This window comes from Pongo abelii, chromosome 3, assembly GCF_028885655.2.
Source record: "Pongo abelii isolate AG06213 chromosome 3, NHGRI_mPonAbe1-v2.0_pri, whole genome shotgun sequence".
In the NCBI taxonomy this organism is placed as follows: Eukaryota; Metazoa; Chordata; class Mammalia; order Primates; family Hominidae; genus Pongo; species Pongo abelii.
In genome coordinates, this window is record NC_071988.2 from 40,524,482 (window position 1) to 40,541,537 (window position 17,056).

Consider the following 17,056-nt stretch of genomic DNA (forward strand, 5'->3'; position numbering starts at 1 on the left):
GTATGGAAGTCATATGGATTCAGAGAGCCACCAGCCCCCATCCCTAGGGCCATATTCCTTCTAATGGTAATAGGTTCAAAAATGGACAAATCCTCTGGTCTGAGTGACCAGCTGTGAGCTGGTCCTAGTATGAGGCTCAAAGCTTAGGAACAATACTGAGGAAAACTCTTTCCCTAGATGAGAACAAAGACTGGACACATCATTCTGGAAACCACTGGCAGCTATCTTGCCACAATGAGGAGAGCTGCACTAAATCCAGCTAAGCAGAGGAGGCCAGAGCCAACATGGTGCTTTTCCACAGCCTACCACAAGGTCAAGACAGAAACTGACAATGAGCATGTTTAGAAACACTGACAGCAATCTGGCCAGGCGTGGTGGCTCACGCCTATAATCCCAGTACTTTGGGAGGCCGAGGCGGGCGGATCACGAGGTCAGGAGATGGAGACCATCCTGGCTAACATGGTGAAACCTCATCTCTACTAAAAATACAAAAATTAGCCGGGCATGGTGGCAGGTGCCTGTAGTCCCAGCTACTCGGGAGGCTGAGGCAGGAGAATGGCGTGAATCCGGGAGGCGGAGCCTGTAGTGAGCTGAGATTGCGCCACTGCACTCCAGCCTGGGCAACACAGCGCGACAACGTCTAAAAAAAGAAAAAGAAATATTGACAGCAATTTGATGGAGTAATTTTGTCTGTTGAAGCCAACAATTTTTTAATTATTTATTTATTTGTTTGTTTTTTTCTTCAGACAGAGTCTCACTCTGTCACCCAGGCTTGAGTGCAAGTGGTGATTCTCCTGCCTCAGCATCCTGAGTAGCTGGGACTACAGGCACCCACCACCATGCCCAGCGAAGTCAACAATTTTAAATAATGGGCTTATATTTGTTTTTTGTAACTTTGTTTTCCCAGTAATTCGTTTTCCTAGAAATTCATTGGTATTTTACAAAAGTATTGGTCTGCAATGGTATAGAAATTTGAAAACCCATTCCTCAGACAGCTTGAGAACTGGCCTAAAGATCTACAGAGAAATAGAACCATGGCCCTGATCAAACCTAAGCCTAACTCTTAATCTCTACTCTTTAGTTAGGAAGATTACCTTTACTGTTTAAACTTGGTTGAGTGAAATTTTCTGTGATTTACAATAGAAAGTTTTCCACCTGATACAGGAAATGACTTGCCAGCCCACAGAAAGGTAAGGAAGAGGACAGAAAGGAAGGAAAGGTAAGGAAGAGGACAGAGAAGTGGCTGGGTGCAGTGGCTCATGCCTGTAATCCCGGCACTTGGGGAGGCTGAGGCGGGCAGATCACAAGGTCAAGAGATCGAGACCATCCTGGCCAACACAGTGAGACCCTGTCTCTACTAAAAATACAAAAATTATCTGGGCATGGGGGCGCACACCTATAGACCTAGCTACTCAGGAGGCTGAGGCAGGAGAATCATTTGAACCCTGGAGGCAGAGGTTGCAGTGAGCTGAGATCGCACCACTGCACTCCAGCGTGGTTGACAGAGCAAGACTCTGTCTCAAAAAAAAAAAAAAAAAAAAGGAAGAGGACAGAGAGGAAGGAAAAGGAAGAGGACAGAGAAGGAGGTAAAGTAAGGAAGAGGTCAGAGAGGGAGGAAAAGTACAACACAGGCAAAGGTGCAGAGAATTCCAAACATTACCTAAAACTACTCTAGGAGAGACTGAAGAGGAAAAAATCCACTCAAAGACGCAAAATCAGATAAAAGCTTTTCACATCCCTGCAATTAAATGGCCACCTGGAAGGCTTTCCTTCCCTCAAACAATGAACCCATGCAAACATTTCTTTGTTCCACCCACTTCAGCAACTGCCAATTTTGAACCAAATGAATTATCCTCAAGCAAATGTCACACACAGTGGGTAGTGATTTCATTTTCCTAAATGGTTGTCAAAGCTTTGCATACTAAAGCTTCCAAAAAGGAGAACTGGAAAAATGACAATTTAGAGGTGGGAAAGAAACATGAGTTATTTCAAAGCAGCAGCCTGCGATATGGTAAAATCGTTCTTCTAAAATGCCTCCATCGAACATTTTCCAAACTGTAATCATTTCAACTGCTGGCTTTCGCTGTATTTATGCTAAAATGTAGCTAATTTATTTTTATAGTATTTTACCAAAGTAAAGATCCAAAAATGAATAGGGGGGAAAAAAAGGAAAGGAAATATTACTGTAGGTTTTTTTTTAAGAAGATAAGATCTAGAAACAGGAAGAGTTAGGAAAGAATAAAGGATGAACTTTGTGAAGAAAAATGTTGAGTAGTTTCATTTCTATTAATCTAAGAAAATCCTAAAACAGAATGAGGTTACTCTAAATTCAAAATCCGCATATAATAGTTGAAGTGCATAGACCATGGCGGGGAATACTCCCTCTAAATAATCAGTTCAAGGCCAGGGAACTCCCAAGTCTTACCAAGATGGCACAGTCTCTGCTAAGTGAGGTGTTAAAATGGGTAAAGTTATCCAAAGCTTTCCTAACCGAAGTCCAGGGACATTTTCCCCAGTGGTGTGTCTGAGATTTAGAAACTATTTCTTTTTTACTTTTTATGATGATTTTTAAAATTAATATATAATAATGTAGGCATATCCTAAGGCCATCCAGAGGGCAATCTTATTATAGCCATGTAATCTCAATTCCCACATTTGCATTCATAAGCACCTATGGTGCCCCCAGACATAGTCTCAGAGTCAACACTGGCTCAAGTTTCACATCCATTTGGAAGGAAGACCAAGTTATGATGGTTACAAACAAAGAAGGGTGATATGCTCTGAGAAGTACACAACATCATCACTTCCATAATATTCTTAACAAAAATGCTTATTCAGTCATGAAGAGACAACCAAAAAATTCAAACTGAGGGGCATTCTACAATACAAAATAGCTGCCCAGTACTCTTCAGAAAAGTCAAGGTTATGAAAGACCAAGAAAGAGTAAGGAAGACTAAGGAAACAACCAAATGCAACATCTAATCCTGGATTGGATCCTAGACCAGAAAAAGAACTTTAATGGGACCTTAACTGGCAAAATTTGTATAAGGTCTACAGATGATGGTATTCTGCCAATGTTAATTTCCTGGTTTTGGTAACTGTACAATGATTATATAAGATATTAACATTTAGGAAATCTGGGTGAAGAATACAGGTGAATTCTTTGTACTGTTTTTGCTACTTTTTCAAAAGCCTGATATTATTTCAAAATGAAAAATTGAAAACTATAAAAAAGTTAAAATAAGGAAGGGTATGGATCAATAAAAAGGAGGCCTAAATAACTTGAATGTGTTAACCTGTACAATGTCTGATAACATCCAGTGACTCAAGTATCAGTCCCCTTGATAGGTCTGCAGGGATGGCCCTTATGGAGATCTAACCAACTCGCTATGTCAGTTTCTCCTTTGTCTTTCCATGTAGGCTTGCCTCCAGAACTCCTGTCTAGATCCCCTCCCAGCTCTTGTCTTTACTCAGCATTAGCCACCTGGCACTTTAGTTACATGAGTCTCTCGTGATTTAGGTTAACAAGAATCTGCTCCCCAGAGTTCAATCACTTTACACATGTGCTGAAAAATAACTGATTTCCAGGTTACCATAGCTGAGAGCCAGCCCCTGGACTATGGTGATAGAGAGCTACTTGCCCAGTAGGCCCTGCCCAAGGACCATTCTGCAGCCTGGAACACCTATAAATTGTTTTGTTCCATAGCTTCCTGCAAAGGTAACAGGTGGCTCTAACAATAATAGCAAAAAAAAAAAGTAGTCTTCTCTAAAGCAGGGGAAGGTGTCAGAAGTCAACTTTGAATCTTGTTGAATAAACAGAATTTTGGAAGACAAAATAGGGCCAAGAGTCAAACTTACGCCCAGCTCAGCAAAGGTCTAGTGACTGTTCGAGCTGAGTTACCATTTCATAAGGCTCCATGAAGACCTACCTGTATCCACTGTGACCCAGAATGAGCCTTATAAAGCATACATCTATCTATGTCTTGTCTTAAAACCCTTTAATAGGGCCAGGCGCGGTGGCTCATGCCTGTAATCCCAGCACGTTAGGAGGCCAAGGTGGGCAGAATCGCCTGAGGTCAGGAGTTCAAGACCAGTCTGGCCAACACGGTGAAACCCCATCTCTACCAAAAGTACAAAAAAATTAGCTGGGCGTGGTGGCAGGCGCCTGTAATCCCAGCACGTTGGGAGGCCAAGGTGGGTGGAATCACCTGAGGTCAGGAGTTTGAGACCAGCCTGGCCAATATGGTGAAACCCCATCTCTACCAGAAGTACAAAAAAAATTAGCTGGGCATGGTGGCAGGAGCCTGTAATCCCAGCTAATTGGGAGGCTAAGGCAGTAGAATCGCTTGAACCCAGGAGGCAGAGGTTGTAGTAAGCCAAGAGCGCACTACTGCACCCCAGCCTGGGTGACAAAGCGAGACTCCATCTCAAAACAATAAATAAATAAATAACCCCTTTAAAGTTTTCCATTGCCTCTAAAACAAAGACCAAAATCCTGGTCACTGCCTGGTGCCTGGCCCCTGCCTGCTGTTCCAACACCTCATCCAGCATCCCCCGCCCCAGGCACATTCCAGTCCCTGAGCCAGCCTCGATCATTACTTCGAGGGCTTAATGCAAACCGTACCCTCATCTAGACTGTCTTCCCACCCCCATCCGCCAGCCCCCTAAACATACACTTTGGCCTACCTAACTTCTACTCATCAAGATATACTCAGGTTTTGGCTTAAATATCACTTAGCTGGAAAGGCTTCTCTCACCAACCTTGGGGACTAGACGAGCACCCTTTATGTTCTCATAGCACTCCATAATTACTCTTCATAGAACCTACCACCATTTCAAATGATGATTTGTTAGGCTCTTGGTCTCCCCCACTAGATTAGGAGCATCCAGAGGGCAGGAACTAAGTGTGGTTTACAAACTCTCATACCCCAATGCCTGGTACAGTACTTTGCACTTCACACAATGGGAGTGGGCTCTGCCCACATCCTCAGCTTGAAATGAAATCCATATGCTTGAAATAGTATGGACACAGTAAGCACTCAAGTAAGAGCTACTAAAATTATGTAAAAATGGCTTCCCTCTGACTATGCCTGAAATTTACCACTGCTTTTTCTTTCCACCTGATGGAAGGGGGAAAAGTCAGCCAGGCAAAAGATGCCAAGCTGTCATTTTTTCAAGGATACTTTTTGACTGTCAAATCAGCTCATTTTAGGATATTGAAAAACTTCAAATTGCAAGGTAAAACATCAAGAAAGGAAATGCTTCTAAAATTAACACATTACACTTTTTTTACTCTGAAATAAATCTATACTCATCATTAGTACATTTTCACTTCCCTCTGCAGCCTCACTGTCACCTTCTCTTTCAAAATTCTGGTTATTACCACTACAAGGAAATTCAGACTCTTTCTCCAACACCAAAGACTCTACTAATAACTTCCATGGGAATAAAGTTCAACTATAGCTAAAATCTCATTTGCTTAGAAAACACGAAAAACTCGCTTTTATCTCAGGTATGAACTAATAAAAGCAAGCTAAATCGCAGCTATCCTAAGTAGTCCCTGTTCACAGAAGGATTATCATTTAAAATCATAAGTTAGTTAACATAAAAATGGGGGCCTGAAATACCCAAACTGATTTTTTCAGGGTGTGTTACACTGTAATAGCAGCTAAATTCTCCTGGACCCAGGCAATATTCTCAGGCAAAGGATGAAGGAACCAAATACTGAGATTTCTTCAGAGATAACTAGACAGATTCCTATTGGCCAGGGGAGAAACTGGAGCATTCAAGAGTGTGTTAGTTCTTAGGCAGAAAACTATACTTCAGAGAAGTACCTGGCTGTAGAAAATGTCTCCACGGAAATGGCTGCATTCTAGGTGCACATAACAACATTTCAGTCAACAGCAGGCTGCATATACAAGGTGGTCCCATTAGATTACAATACCATATTTCTACCGTACCTTTGCTATGTTAAGATATGTCTAGATATATAAATACTTACCATTGTGTTACAATTGCCTACAGAATTCAGTAGAGTAACATGCTGTACAGGTCCATAACCCAGGAGCAATAGGCCATACCAGACAGCCTAGGTGTGTAATAAGCTATACCATCTAGGCTTGTGTAAGTACACTCTACAATGTTCACACAACTATGAAATCGCCTAACATGTTTCTCAGAAGATATCCCCACCACTAAGTGATGCATGACTGTATAAGTATTATATGCCACAATACCTAGAAGCTACAGGCAAACCCCAGTGTTAAAGATGGACAAGAACATGATTACTTAAAAAACATGAAAAACTGACTTCTATCTCAGCTATGAACAAAAGCAAGATAAATCACAGCTATCCTAAGTAGTCCCTGTTCATAGGATTCTCATTTAAAATCATCTTAGTTAACAGGTAACTATGGACTGAAACACCGAAGCTGATCATTTTTTCAGGGTGTGTTAAACTGTAATAGCAGATAAATTCTCCTGGGCCCAGGCAATATACTCAGGCAAAGGACAAAAGAATCAACTACTGAGATTTCTCAAGAGATAACTAAGCAGACTTCTATTGGCCTCACAATCACGGGATCAATATAATACATACAAGCATGCACACACACATATCTGATAGTGCGGTTCCTAACCTTTTTTAAGTCAGAGAATCTCAAGAAAGCTATGAACCTGCTCCCCAGAAAAAAAATGTTTACACAAGAGAGGCTCCCTTAACTCATCTCTGCTTAACCACCCTGCCAAATTAACCGGCGCATCCTACCTCAGAACATGACTGATGTTTGAGCACACTAGCAGCTCATAACTAGTAGGAGACTCTACCTGAGCACAAGACTACTCAATGTGTGGTCCAGGTGGGTGCTAGTCTGCCAACTGTTTATTACCAGTTGCCCATGAGGTAAGTACAAAAATGGTGAGAAGACATTTAGAAACATACAGAGCCGTTAGACATGGTTGCATCACCTAAGGGCCTAAGCATCTGACTCGCTTCATTGACCAACTCCAGTGTTGCTGATCTTATGAGGTACATGCAGCACCAGCTACCTACTAGTCAAGCTCTGAAGAACTACGTGACCACACATGATAGTTTAAGGTTAGTCAACTGCAATACAAAAGTATTAAAATCAGGAATCCATTTCTTACACTAAAAGTTCATTTAAATTTAAACATAAATTTACAGGATATATTGTTGGAACTGGCTACTGAAGAAGGACTGAAGATGAATTTTGACACGATAGCATCACTTACATCATTTTGGAGTAAAATTAAAAATGAATATCCTGAGCTTTCCAGAATTCCTTTAAAATGTGTTTTTTCATTCTTTATCATCCACATCCCTCTATAAGATCAGTTCCTCTACCATGAGTATTATTTAAGGAAAACTAGAAATAGTTTGGATAGACATTAGCCTCAAGACAAGCTTGTCACCAACCCAGCCTAGTTAGATAGGTTAACAAGTAAGATGTGAATTCATTTGTGACATTAAAAACTCTAAATATTGATATACATGGAGTTTGGTCAAAGTATATATAGACGAATTTAATATGAAGAATCATTATCTCACTCATAACTTTTTGCTTAGTTATAAATGGAATAAAAATTAACAAGAGTAATAGTGATTCTTTGTGAATTGCCAAGACATGTACACTTTCAAAGTACACATTTAGAAATTGTTCCCTATATTCTGTTTTTTCCAACTACATTTATTAAAATGTAACTTTATTTCTGTTGTTTTTAAAAATAAATTTAAAAAACAAGGCTTGTATTTTGTTTGTTTTTTAAGTAGAAGTACAGGTCCACAATAGATTGGAAACAAAAAAGACTAGATTTTCACCATATACAGATTAAAAAGTAGTGATCTGCTCCCACCAATCAAGCTGTACCATTCCCTATAGTCAGATATGTTTATTCCTATTTACACCAGTTGTTCTTACAATTTAAATATATAAACACGCAGTAAATTGTATATAAACACAATATTCAGAGAAATTAATGTTTTTTAATTTTTTTATTCAGATAAATTAATGTTTCAACGAAAATGAAGTTGAATGTTTGAATGATTTGGAATAATTCAACAAAAGTTAAACACTAAAATAAATGCCATGATATTAGATGTGAGGAAGAAAACAGCAAAAGACTGGAAGGCAAATCATAAAAATCTAGGATTCTACACTAAAAATATTCACAAATATTTTAAAGTTCTTACTTTAAAGCAACCTAAACTGAAAACTGTGTAGATCATGCATCATAGGTGAAGTTTATGTGCAAAACCAACATGGAAGCCACTTATTAGGACTTGGTCCCATATCAGGAATTAGCAAACATGTTTGAAATAAAATGTTTTAAGACATGAATGTAACATTTCTCACATTTCTCCACCTTAAATAACTAACCAGCTGCTGGTCATATTCCCAGATAAGAGGGTCTACACTCTAAACACAAAATTCTGTACAGAATATTTAAGAGATTCTGGTCCTCCTGGCTCTGTTACTGAAATATAACCAGTTGGTAATAAAACATGGACAAAATAAAAACAGGAAGACTCACACCAATCACAGAAAGCATAAACAGTCCAAAAAGAGATTCTAACCAAATAAAGAAAATGAGACCATCTGTAAAACTGCAAGCTTATTGTCTCTTTCCTAGTAACATTATATCTACACCCAATTCCCACAGATAATGTATTTTTTTAGCAGTTTACAGCATTAACCAAATTAAAACAGAGCCCTCAGAGGACAAGCTGGGTTACACGAGACAGAAAGCATACTTCCAGCTTCTTCCCCCTCCCACCCTGCTTGGCCCCCCCCCACCAGCCCAAAGGTCAAAAAACAAAAGCAGAATCAAAAAGTAATATATAAAAAGTCCCTTATGAGACACTGCAAAACATTTTCTCTTACTATCACTATAAAAAATGTCAGTAATTCTGGGCCGTAAACCAAAGTAATCCAAAACCATGGGTTTAGTTCAATTCTGAACTCACACATTTTGTAGCTTATCTACACTGGCCCATAGTTTAGGATCAAAGTTTTAAGAAAAAGAAGCAAAACAAATGAAAAGCTAGTGCAATGAGGGAAAATAACACAAGACAGCTTATTTCATAAAGCATTTTGTGTTAACAAAAACTAAAATTATAAGAAAAAAAATTGAGATCTTACTAATATCTAAATTGAAATAATCTGAATACAAACTCATTTTGAAAACAGCCAGAGCATGCCTTACACCTCTACTTTAGGACCTAGCTGAATTAATGCAAAATTTCACTGTCAAATATATTACACAAATGCAATAGAATGAAAATAGTGTACCGAAAAAAAAAAAAAAAAGCATGAAAATGAGCAACGTCTAAATAGGCCATGGGGGAAACTGGGCTGATGTCCTGGGTCCTGCTCTTTGGTTCTGGCTCTGCCAATAATTAACACCATGGAAAGTGGTTGCCTTCATTTTGTGGTTCCCATCTGTGGATTCAGAGGGTCAGTTTAAGTACACACCACAGATGCTATCTGCTTTAAGACTTTTCTGCCCTAGAACTAAAATGCACAGATGATACAGAATTGAAGCTTTTCTGGGCAGTGAAAGACAGGAGGCAAACAAGATCTACCACGGTGAACAGCTTTGGACACTCACTGACTCAGCTGACAGTTATTCTGGTTATGAAACAAAGGGAAAAAATGGGGAGCTATGCAGCCCTGAAAGCAGTATCAAGAACTACCATGCTTTTCTCATTCTGCATTGTAAAATGCAAACCGTAACATAAAAAATATTTTGCTTTAAAATAGGTTTTGTTCTTAATTTTGTAATTAACAAATATTTATTTTAAAAATCAGGAGGAATGAAATATATTGAAACAAAGGGATTCACAGTGGTTATTTAAAGGTTACCTTATCTTCGTTCATACAATATTAAATTCTTTGTTTTATGAAGAGATGATAATGCAGCGATGGACACACACCTGGTCTGGGTCCAAGTCCCACCTACTAGCTGCACAGCCTGGCAAGTTTCAGTTTCCTTGTCTGTAAAATGAGGACAATATGGTTGAATAACATGGTCTCAAGAGTGGTTGTTGGGAGTTAATATGAGTTAATACAGGGTAAGTATCCCTTATCCAAAATGCTTGGGACCAGAAGTGTTTCAAGTTTTAGATTTTTCATATTTGAGAATATTTGCATTATACTTACCAGTTGAGCATCCATAATCCAAAAATCTGAAATCTGAAATGCTCCAGTGAGCATTTCCTTTCAACACTATGTCAGCGCTTCAGAAGTTTCAGATTTTGGAGCACTTTGGATTTCAGATTTTCAGATTACAGATGCTCAACCTGTATATATGAAGCACTAAGTACAGGGTCTCACACGCAGAAGAACCTACGTAAGAGTTTACTAATACTTTATGCTAAACAACTTCGTGTCTAACTAAAAATAGATGTTCACTAATACACCAAATGCAAACCATATAAACATCAAGACTCCAGAAAACCTTACCCACATGTATCAATATTAAACAAAACATCAAGACAATTCCAAGTAAAGAAAAATATACATATATACAGTACAGTAACTTTTTTATTCTTCCAGACTCCAATCCTTTGTCAATCTATCCTACAGGTAGCCAAATAGATTAAACTTCCTAAAGAAATGTTGGGTTTAAGTCACTCCTACTAAGGATCTTTAAAATCTCTACATACATCTACATGATAAGCCTCAAACCCACCCAGACTAGAATGGAGCCTCTGGTATCCTGTACTTTAAAGTACTTACAACAGTATGTAATTCTCTATTTGAGTGACTGATTAATATCTTTCTCACCCACTAGAACAAAAGCCAGGAGATAAGGTGTGTGTTTTACCCTCCACTGTACTGCCACCATCTATCACAATGCATGGCCCAGGGCAGGTGCTCAGTAAACATTTGTCGGATGAATGAACCTCATCTTCTATCAAGGCTCACATCACCATCTAATATGGATGTCCCCTGAGGGTTTGCAAAACATTTTCTCATAAATTTTCTCATCTGACCTTCATAGTAAGCTTTTGGGGAAGGAAGCCAGAGCAGATGAGAAAACCAAGGCCCAAAAGTTCACTGAGTCACCCAAGACCACATTCTTAATAAGTGGCAAAGACCCAAGTGTATTAACTCCTAGTCTGGGGTTCCTTTCAGAGCATTCTGCTGCCTGGGTTAAATCCAATACAAATACTTGAGCCGTAACCTTGTCTTGTACTTTTTTGCCTCTGTAGTTTTTACACTTCCCTTCCACCCACCCAGAACTGCCTCCTACCTCTTTTCCTACTTTTCATTCATTAAACAAATATTTATTAAGGACTGTGATTGATGGGCAAACTCTCCTTCTTCCTTGAGGGTCCACCAGTGTGTTGTATATGTGTCACGTCTATTGCACAGACATCCATTTACTCGCTCAACAAAAAGTTTTCTGTTGTACAGACATGTATTTGTTCTTTCAATACAATGAACACTTGCTAAGTGTCATACAGTGTGAGGTTCCAATGAGAACTGTGTTCTAATGTTCTGAGAAACTACTGAAGTTTCTCAAAGAGAACAACAACACACAGTACAACTGCTGCCATTCACACAGCCTGAGATGTCCCAGTACCTCAATTGGGAAGTAAATCAAACACTAATACCTAACATAAATCATATCAACATCAATTTAAAATCATATATATCAATTTAAAAATATGTATAGATTCAATTCATCTACCGTCATGTAAAAAAATAGATTCACACAACATACACAGGTAAAGTATCCCCAGGTCTACTCTACTAAAATAGTTTTTATCTATCAGGTCTGTTAAATAGTTAACAGCCCTTCTCAAACTTGTCAGCTCAAAAGAACACACAATTAAAATGGAAACAACAGATTTGGGAATCTCACGCTTCTAGATTACCAGCCCAGAGCCACAACTCTAAATATAACAGCAATAAACCTGCAATAATCCTCATGAAATATAGTGTCAATTAAATGTTGGTACAAGAAATGTAATGCAGAATTACTGCCGTATTAATACTCCCTGAAGATAAATCACTAAAGACTTTAAGCATGTGAAAATCGATTCTGTGAATATTTAACACAGCTGGCTTTATTTAAAAATTCCCAAAACAGACACATACTGGCATAAAAAAGAACTACAAAGGGTTAATAACACTAGATTATATATAAATTCAGAAGTAAGAAGACAGCTGCCTGGGAATCTCATCTTGGAAATAATATTTTAAAACCTCAGGGAAAGCAAACAAAACGGTACTTGATAACATGTTAACTCATTAGATAATTTAATACAAACAACATCCAACTAATCCTTCTCTTTCTTTCATACTTAAATTTCAATGCTGAATTTAAGAGACCAATATCAGATAAGACAAAAAGGGAAAGTACAGGAACAAAACAGCTCTCAGAATGGACACAAACCTGAGAAATCATTTGTCTCTGTGGGCAAAGGTTTGGGTTAGTGAAGAGCTTCCATCAGTGTAAGGCAGCATGCCTGACCCCCTCCTCACTATCTCTTACAAGGACACAAATGCTTTCAAACACCATGGTCCTGTGAATCCCACATGAATCAAAGTAAACCTGCATGAAGGTGGGGTTATGTGTGCTTGATTCAGGGTCCTTAACAGTAAACTTGGCTGGACACAGTGGCTCACATCAGTAATTCCAGCCCCATGGGAGGGGGAGACGGGAGGACTGCTTGAGGCTAGAAGTTCAAGACCAGCCTGTAAAACTTAGCTAGACCCTGTTTCTGCAAACAAACAAACAAACAAAAATTAAATAAAATTGAATTAGCCAGTCATAGTGGTGGTACATGCGTGTAGTCCCAACTACTTGATGGGGGGGCAGAGGGAGGGTGAGGCTGGAGGATCACTTGAGCCCAGGAGGTCGAGGCTGCAGTGAGCTATGATCGCACCACTGCACTCCAGTCTGGGTGACAGAGTAAGATCCTGTCTCTAAAACAAAAACAAAAACTACTAAACAGTAAATGTGGCCACATGTTTTCTTGTGTCTTCCAGTGGACCAGAATGACCTCCCACCTTCAAGGACGCCTGATCACTTTATCTTGATTGTCTACAAGGGAATGATTTACAAATCCTACACTATGACCATCCTCAAGAGGCCTCATTAAGAAAAGCTTCTCTTGTATTAAATCCAAAGCTGTTTTCATTGTATAGTTTAATTCCACTTCCTTCCTTTTTTCCCTCTGTGAACTCAGTGGAAAAGAATGAACGCCTGAAAGAAGTCCCTTTCATCTCAAAAAAAAAAATCACATTTGATCAAATGAATCCTATGGGTTAACAGAATAGGTGCTCTCTTCAAAAGAGCAAGAACGTCAGTGATCAAATTTAATCCCATCAATTACATTTAAAAAATCTTTTTAAGAGCTAATATGGCCTTGTAGAAACTAAACATTTAATATCTCCTTTGATTATGAAATTGCACAGGTTTTCTGAAAGCTTAAGTTCACACCTTCACCCACATTCAATTCCAGCAGGCACAGAGCTTTTCCTAAACTGTTTCACCAAGCCATTGTGGGGTGCTGGGGAAGTTACCGGGGGCAAGGCTACAACTCAAGGGCCCTTTTGTTTCACGCTACTCTTTCGGTTGTCTTTTTGGGTCTTCTGCTCCCTTACCTTGGATAATGAGAGACGATGAAACTCAAGTGGGTTAATTATACTTTGCTTATAACTCTTGATTTTAAGATACATGAAAGAGGAAATTGAAATGTGCTTAAAATTGTTTTTGGATGTAAATTATCCCAAGAGCTAATTATGTATAATTTCTTCATTTTCTTTATTCATGCAAGTGAATCGCAGATAAACATCCTTTTAGGTCAAATAGTTCTTCCCTTATGACTTCATGACTAATTCTATGTAAGCCTAACACACTCTTACAAACCCTTGAGAACTCAGTATTAATATACTATCCTGTTAGGAAGAAAGGAGCTAAAACTTGCTCGAAAGGGACTAGCATGGCTGGGCGCAGTGGCTCACGCCTATAATCCCAGCACTTTGCGGGGCCGAGGAGAGTGGATCACCTGAGGTCAGGAGTTCAAGACCAGCCTGACCAACACAGAGCAACCCTGTCTCTACTAAAAATACAAAATTAGCCCGGCATGGTGGCACATGCCTGTAATTCCAGCTACTCAGGAGGCTGAGGCAGGAGAATCGCTTGAACCTGGGAGGCAGAGATTGCGGTGAGTCGAGATCACGCCATTGCACCAGCCTGGGCAACAAGGGTGAAACTGTCTCAAAAAAAAAAAGAAAGAAAAAGAAAAAAGAAAGGGACTACCATCACATACTTTGGCATGAAGTCATCTTTACTCTGTAGAGTTAAATAACCTTGTAACAGAAAAGGAGGCCTGAGAAGTACCTAACTTCCCTTCTAAGAAGGTCACATAAAGATCTTTCCATCTCTAGCATCCTAGTGACTCCACATCTCCAGGATGAACATGGGAGAGACAGTTGTAAAGTCAAGGGCTGTCTATATTTACAGTCTCCATTTCTCTCCTCCCATTGAGCTCACTCCAATCAGGCTTTCATTCCTACCATTCTATCAAAACTGCTTGTCAAGATCACCAATGACCTCCATGTTGCCAAAGCCAATGGTCAATTTGAACCTTCATTCTACTGAATGATTAACTGGAAACATTCAGTATCTGCCTTCTTGGTGATATCACCAAGGTAACCTTGGTTAATCTCACAACTTCAAATACCTTCTACAAATTCATGATTTATAAATCACATCTCCAGTATTGGTGGTATAGTGGTGAACACAGCTGCCTTTCAAATCACATTTCCAGCCAAAACTTCTTTGAACTCTGGATTCCAGAATCTCTCATATATCCAACTGCCTATTCAACATCATCACATGAATATCTATATTAATCTGTTTTCACACTGCTATAAAGAACTGCCTGAGACTGGGTAATTTATAAAGGAAAGACATTTAATTGACTCACAGATCAGCAAGGCTGGGAGGCCTCAGGAAACTTACAATCATGGCAGAAGGTGAAGGGGAAGCAAGGTGCCTTCCTCACAAGGCAGCAGGAAGGAGAAGTGCCAAGCCAAGGGGGAAAAGCCCCTTATAAAACCATCAGATATTGTGAGAACTCACCAACTACCATGAGAACAGCATGGGGAAACCACCCCCATGATTCAATTACCTCTACCTACTTTCTCCCTTGACATGTGGGAATTATGGGGAATACAATTCAAGATGAGATTTGGGTGGGGTCACAAAGCCTAACCATACCAATGTCTAAGAAGCATCAGAAACCTAAGTCCTAAATCAAATTCCTAATGGTACCTCCAAACTGGCTTCTTCCAAGATCTTGCCCATCTCAGTAAATGGCAATTCCATTCTTCCAGTTGCCCAGGAGAGCCATCCTTGTCTATGCTTACATTCTCTTTCTCTCTCTCTCAGTCCATATCTAATTTATAAGGAAATCCTATCAGCTCTACCTTATATCTGGAACCTGTCCACACCACCACCCTCTCTAGCACCCTGGCCCAGCAATCACCATTGTCTCGCCTGGCTTTTTACAACGACTCTGCTTCCTCCTTTCATTCTATTCTCCACAAAACAATGATCCTTTATAAACCTAAGTTGGATCACATCATTCCTCTGCTCAAAACCCATTGACGGCTTCCCACCTGTTACAGGTTGAACTGTGTCCCTCAAAAATGCATACGTTACACTCTTAACCTCCAGTACCACAGAATGTGATCTTATTCAGAAATAATGTCATTGCAGATGTAATTAGTTAAGATGAGGGCATTTAGGTGGGCCCCAATTCCAATATGAATGATGTCCTTATAAAAAGGGAAAATTTGGACACAGAGACACATACATAGGGAGAACACCATGTGAAGATGAAGGCAGAGATCTGTAAGCCAAGGAATGCCACATATTGCCAGGAAACCACCAAGAGCTAGGAGAGAGGGATGGAACAGATTCTCTCTCTCTCATGATCTTCAGAAGGAACCAACTCTACCAATAACCTGAGTCAGACTTCCAGCCTCCAGAACTGTAAAACAATAATTTCTGTTGTTTAAGCCAGTTGTCCCCAACCTTTTTGGCACCAAGAAGTTGTTTCATGGAAGACAATTTTTCTATGGACTGGGGGAGTTGCAGGGGGTGGGAGGGGGCGGTTCACGATGATTCAAGTGCACTACAGTTATTGTGCAATTTATTTCTATTATTATTTCATTGTAATTTATAATGAAATAATTATACAACTCATCACAATGTAGAATCAGTGGGAGCCCTGAGCTTGTTTTCCTGCAACTAGATGGTCCCATCTGGGAGTGATGGGAGACAGCGACAGATCATCAGGCATTAGATTCTCATAAACAGCGTACAACCTAGATCCCTCACGTGTGCAGTTCACAATAGGGTTCATGCTCCTTAGAGAATCTAAGGCCACCACTGATCTGACAGGGGGCAGAGCTCAGGCGGTAATGAGAGCCATGGGGAGCGGCTGTAAATACATATGAAGCTTCATTTGCTGGCCTGCCACTCTCCTCTTGCTGTGTGGCCCAGTTCCTAACAGGCCACAGACCAGTATCCCTGGCTGGGGGTAGAAGACCCCTGGTTTAAGCCATCCAGTTTATAGTAGTTTGTTACAGCAGCCCTAGCAAAGTAATACACCACCTCATAAAGGATAAAAGGCAATGGCCAAAAGACCCTACATGCTCATACCCTAGCTCACACACTGGCCCCCTTATTGTTCCTCCAACAGGCCAGGCTCATGTCTAGCCTTTGCTCTAGCTCTTCCCTGGGCTTAGACCACTCTGCCCCAGAGCCCTTAATTCCTTTAGACCTCTGTTTAAATAGCTCCTTAAGGCCTTCTCCTCCCTCCAACACTGTCTGTCCCCCCTCATCCGCTTTATTTTTCTCCATTGTGTGTCACCACCAGGTACTTTAAGTACTTACTGTGGCAGACTGGGAGATGCGTTGCTAGATCCCCCAATAAAGAAAGAACTTGCTGAGCAAATGCAGGTAAACAGCGTCCATGACTCAGTTCCTTGGGGTCAGCCTTGGCTACAGA

The 17,056-nt window shown here is 40.0% G+C and overlaps 1 protein-coding gene across 21 annotated transcripts in view; it reads right to left on the reverse strand.

Annotated features, from left to right (window-relative positions):
* The window catches only part of APBB2 (amyloid beta precursor protein binding family B member 2), a 398,765-nt gene that overhangs the window by 351,640 nt on the left and 30,069 nt on the right, over nucleotides 1-17,056 (reverse strand). For 6 of the 21 annotated variants that reach the window (NM_001133964.2, XM_054553383.2, XM_063723213.1 and 3 more), the window contains 1 exon segment: nucleotides 9,882-10,013. The exons of 11 other annotated variants lie outside the window; for them this stretch is intronic. The gene's annotated coding sequence lies outside the window, so the exon portion shown is untranslated. 21 annotated transcript variants of the gene reach the window in all.